Consider the following 6,000-nt stretch of genomic DNA (forward strand, 5'->3'; position numbering starts at 1 on the left):
GGGTACGGATATGTAGATATATGTTGTAGTCGCCAGTTGTTGTGGGTCGCTTAAATTACAAACCTGTGAGAAATTTAGTCGCTGTTTTAGTTGCTTTGTGACTGAGGTGATCCATACACTAGGAAAAGATGGTGGAAACCACTGTCGGAGGTTCGGGATGCTGGGGGAAAGAAAAGATGAAGAAAGTTAATTAGGTTACTTACTATCCATGCTATTCAAAATATATTCGACAGCACTGCTCGCCTAAGAAATGTTTAAAATATTTTTAAAAATATGTGCATTACCCAAGAAAACTCAAAAAGTAGTGCATATTTGAATGTTTTGTTATTAAAAAAACTATTGAACAGGGTTTGCTGTGGATTGTTCAGCTGTTTTTTCATTGAACTTTCTAGTTCTAGATGGAACAAGAATTGTTAAATGCTTCTTTTTTTCCCCATCTAAACCGTTCCACATTTTAAAAAATCTCAAAGGGCATTTACGCTCGTATTAAATTATTTTCGCGAACACTATTTTGAATTAAGATCGCAAAGTTGTAGTTGCGGTGAGCAGCGTTTTGCGGCTGTGATCATGTTCACACGCTGCGGCAATAAAGCTAAAAAGCCAAAGCCGGTAATTGTCGTGCTTTGACTGGGCTTACACTTTCATAAAAGGCGGCAATTAATAATGGGGGTCCATCAATCGAGCAGCACGTTTGACGAGGGTCATTTGGGAATTTGGCAACTCCAATTGAGTTATTAAACGTGCGCTTAATTGCAGCCACTGACACTTGGGGTCATATGGCCGCGAATTGTCGCATTAACCCAGAAATGTCAGACTAAGGATCTGCTTTTTTCCAGCTTGGTCTTTATTTCTCTTCGCGGGTGACCCCATCAGACACCTAAATCAACGACTTTCTCGTGCGCTGTTCCCATGAACTGCTCACATTTAAACATATTGGCAGGCGCATTGGAAAAGTGCATGGAGCAACAGCGCCAGGCGAACACCTACAACAACCCACAGCCGCTTTTGTAATAGCAACAACATTAAAGTTCATGACACACAACTGTAAAATGTTTCAGCCCGCAAAAAAAAAAAAACTTTTACCGCCGATAATAAATGGCTGCGACTTTGCGCCCCCAAAAGTTCAAGCCATCATCGCGCCATCGTCCCGCATGTGAAAAGTTCTCCTCAAAAGACGGACGAACTGGACAGCTGGACACATGGACCGCTTGGATCTGGCGTCCATGGACAGGAAGTTGCGGCGGCTGGCATAGTTGAAAACGAAGCCAAGAGCAAGAGATCATCGGGCTCCATGACCGATGGCCAATGCCACGGGCCATAAATCACTTGAGTATGCCAAAAGTTACATAATAATTCTGCGATAACTGATCGTCTCGTCTCGCATCGGCGGCATTAATCAAGAATTCGGGCTGGGGAAATAAAGCCATCGTCATCAATCCGTTGTCCAAATTGAAATGTGTTTTAATGTGCCATTTTATGCGGCTGGCCAAATGGTATTTCCTTTCAGGGATCTCGATTGCATTAAATCAACAGATTCATAAAAATGAAAAACACGAAAAATTATGATGATTACGCGGAAATGTGTGGCAACTGCGCTTTTTATTTTGTGGCCACTGGGCTAAAATGTTTTATGAAATTGCACAAGTGTGTTGGCCATTTGCTGAATTATGGCGCCCAGGTTTTTCTTTTTCTCCATATTTTTCTCACTTTTTTTTTTTTTGCTATTTGGGTCGCCGCAGGGCGCTGGTGGTGCATTTTCATTAAACGCTTGGGAAACTGCCCAACTGGGGAGTTGGGAGTCTTGGTAAGCTCGGTGAGCTGGGCTTTTGTGGGTCAGTTTACACATCTGGCTTTTGGCTTGGTTTTCTAGTGTTGGTCAAATATTTGCGCCAGCGCAAAGAGTCATCATCATTAATAATGATGGAAATTTCACCTGCTGGAAAAGCGTTTTTCGTTTCGCGTACTACTACCGCCGCTCCATGTTTATGTTTTCTTTATTTAGGCAAATCCATCAATTAATCTCGAGACCGTGTGGCCCACTGTTGGCAATTGGCCACTGGGAACTGGCATCTGGAAACTGCATGCACATTTACTTGCTCGGAAAACGCCGTCGAGCGTGACGAAAACAAGCTTCTAATCTGGCCCAGCCGAACTGGCAACTTTTCGATTCGATCTGTCCCCGAATTGATTGATTTGTCAGCGACCGGCCACTGACAATCCCACAAATCCCAAGATTTATGTCCAGCTATAATGGCCATATGTCTGCTGACCATTTTCAGACAAATTATGCATAGGCTGCGAAGCTCAATGTAATATTGAAATGATGTCATCGCGACGATCGGTCGATAAACAAAAATCAATTTAAAATTAATGTCCATTGAACGGCTGTGAAGTAAAATACACACGTAATATTGTGTATTATTTTTTATGTTTTTTCTAAAGCCAATGTCCTCCAGTATCTAGCATTAATTTTGTTAATAAAATAGCAAAAATAGTTATTTGAAAATATTAAAACGATAGCAATTAAGCTAACAAGACTCGGTAAAGTCTCTTCAAGTGAATTAAATCGTAATCCATCATCATTAGTGTTGACTTTTTCTCTCTGTGTGGCTAAGGCGGCCACTGAGATTACAGAGTAGAAATCGGGCCACCTGAACCATTTAATTGTTGAGATTTTTCACAAAATTGAAACATCTTCCGGCATGGAGAGCCAAGACAAACGATGTGTGCACCGAAATTAGTTTTTCGCATGTTGGCTGCCCCGAGGCGTGAAAAGATTTTCGCATGCAAGGTGCGGCGGTTACAACAACCACTACAACATCAACAACAACAACAACTCAAGCTTAAGCGGTAGAAACAACAGCACCTGGAATAACAACAACAAACACAGCAGCACAACAACAAAAACAGCCACTGGCAGCGCGGCAAGTGTTGCTCTAATTTATAAAATGTTTTTTGCTACCAACTCAGCGGCTGCTGGAAAGCCCCAAAAACCCAAAAAAAACTGATCGAAGCGGGTGTACCCCCTCTTAACATATTTTAAAGTGAGTACCCTTGATATTTCAGAGTTTTAAAAAGTTGCCAGTAAACATTACTTAAAGTAAACAATTTTAAGGATATATGGAACATTGAACATTGAACATTGATTATTATAAATTATACTCTCATCTATAAATGACCAATACAGCCACAAGTCCAGTTCTGTTTAGCCAAAGTCGAGGGTATTTTTCACAAATTAATTGCCTTGCGGTTCTCACACACACTCACACTCTTCTAAGGCATGGCAGAAATTTCACTTCTATAGAAATTCCGGAGCTCGGCGATCGCAGAGCCTGGGGCTTTTCTTTCACACTTTTTCTCACCGCCGCTGTCACTTGCCTTAGTTGCTGCGCTGATGTTGCTGTTGCTGCTGTTTCGCTGATGTTGCTGCTGTTGCGATGGCCATTGCCTTTGTTTATTACGCACGACATGCCACACTCGCCCACCCATCATAAATGCCATCACATGTTTTAATTAAATGCCAGCGCAGCGAGGCCTTAAAAACTTTATATTTCTTGTCCATTAATTGAAATTACAAAGCAACACGATAATATCCGTCTGTCAGGCGTTTTTTTTCTTGGTTTCAGCAATAATTTGGATTTTTACTATTTTCACGAAGATGTTACCAAGTTGACAACGCGTCGGTAAACGGGGGAAGCGACTTTCACTCCTTTTGAGCACGGAAGGTATGTTTATTGCCCAGCCGCCAGGTAGTTCGGATTTTATGTTCTATTGTGGCCATAAAGCAGATCAGTAAAACATATTGCATGGTTCGATGGATTATCGATGGCTCAAGTTCGTTGCCAGAGTCTTTTGTTTCATTCACGGGTGTAAAAAGTGGGGAAACAACTAGTGCGTGGGTCGCTTTTTGGGTGCCAACGAACCACTTTCGTTGCTGCCATCAATCAATTGCCAATTGCTAATGCAAATTGAATGCTGTTTTCATAAACAACATCCAAATACACGCGAAATGTCATTAATTTCAGCGCCGCAGCGCCGGAAAAAGCTCGACCAAATCAAGTCGAGCATTTGTCTCATCGCTTAAACATTTCAATTTCACTCGCAGCGCGCAGTCCGTAGTTTCTTTTATTTATGGCTACTAAATTACGTATCCGTGCTGTGGTCCCGATGCCGGCCAGGCTTTGATTAATGATCTCGCCCGGCACACTGACTCAGAAAGCATTGGAAAATCGGTGGATATGGTATTTGGACGTTGGGCGGCGGGCGGCGGGGAGTTCGGGGGAACTGGACCGGCGGAACTGGGCCCACTAACGATACAAATGTACCGCTATCGCCGCACAGTAGTCACTGTGACACGAAAGTTGCCAAGCACACGCTAATCAGGTTAATTTTCTCTCAATTTCCTGCAACTTGCCGCAAATGCATTTCAATGAGCTGCCAATTTGCGGGGGAGGCAACGGGATGCTGGAAAAGGGTGAATCGGTACACTGAGGGCAAAGTCGGTCACGAAGAATGGTATTTGGAGCTCTTGTTTGAACTGTGATTGCAAATCTTGTGTTAATAGGAAAATAACAAAGCCGTTTTATTCAGCCACCCATTTTGGAAACCGAGTGCATGGTATCAGTTTAATTATGATAGACTCCAATAGAAAGCTAGACTTGCTTTTATAACTAATAATGGTTATTAAGAAACGGCTTACCAAATACTTAAAAGTAATTATGGTATAAAAATAAACTGCGAAAAGAAATTCATTTTATTTCCATTTTTGTAATGTAATAAAAGTAAAAAGTTTATTGAATCATAAATTTAGTGTAATAAAAAGACATTACTTTTATTTCATCAATGGAAAGTGCAAAATTTAAATGCTTTTCTTTATATATATATTGGGGTAAATTTACTGCTAAAGTTTTTAGAATGTATTTGTTCGCTGTGCAGCCTTTTTGCAACAGAGGCGTTTAAAAAGGAAAGCTATCTCGAGTCACCTCTGAATTACGGCAATTTGAAAGCAGCAACAACTGCAAGGCCGGCAAAAAGTGCATCAGCATTAACGAGCTGCTCATATTTCAGTCGTTTATCTCTCTCACTTGGCGAAAATCCTTAAAGAAAAATGCACATATTTAACTAATGATGGCCACTTAACACAAACCCCGCGACAAATCAACAAAAATACGCCATCATACACGGGCAACTTTCCCAGACATTCGGTCGACAGTCGGCGTGGGTGAGCAACAATGCCACGAACAATATTGTACGAGTATATAAATATATAAACATTAAAATTATTAAATGCCTTGCTGATTATGCGCAGGCAGATCCGTGGAGCCGGTCGGTTTGCTTGTCCGTTTGTTAGTCTGTCCGTTCGTCCGTCCGTTCGTTTGTTTGTTTGTTTGTTGTGCTTGCTGATGATGTTACCCCCCAGCAGCAGCAGCAGAGGTTGCAGAGATGCAGATGCAGTTGGAGATGCCGCTGCTGATGACAACAACAATAATATTGTTAATGATAATGCTTATGAGTTTTCCTTGTAACTGCCGTCTGCTGTGTGCAATTAGTAAATGTGTTTCACCAAATGCCAGCCGTATATTGGGAAAAAGCCTAACAAGGAAACCAACTGTTGGCCAACTTTCCATCACACGAGAGTGGACAGTGACAGTCGGCCGAAACGTATTGACAGTTGCAAATCAAATCGTACATTTGAGTGCATAATCGACATATAAATTATGGATATATCCATTCTTCCCCGACCCCTTTTCTCTTCGCAATTGCTGAGATCCATTTCCCGCTCCAGTTTGCTGAACATGTCTTTCGGAGCTTGTTCAGTGAATCATGGCAAACATTTCGCGGAAATCGCAACCAGCTACAACAATAACAACATGAGTTAAAAGCACCTAAGTAAACATGAAAGAAAGGGGTCTTGGGAATTAAGATTTTTCAATACGCTAACCATAAATTAGTTGTATATTGATTACTTGGATTTTAATGAATATAAATGATATCTAATAT

The sequence above is a fragment of the Drosophila mauritiana genome, chromosome 3R (assembly GCF_004382145.1).
Source record: "Drosophila mauritiana strain mau12 chromosome 3R, ASM438214v1, whole genome shotgun sequence".
Classification (NCBI taxonomy): Eukaryota; Metazoa; Arthropoda; class Insecta; order Diptera; family Drosophilidae; genus Drosophila; species Drosophila mauritiana.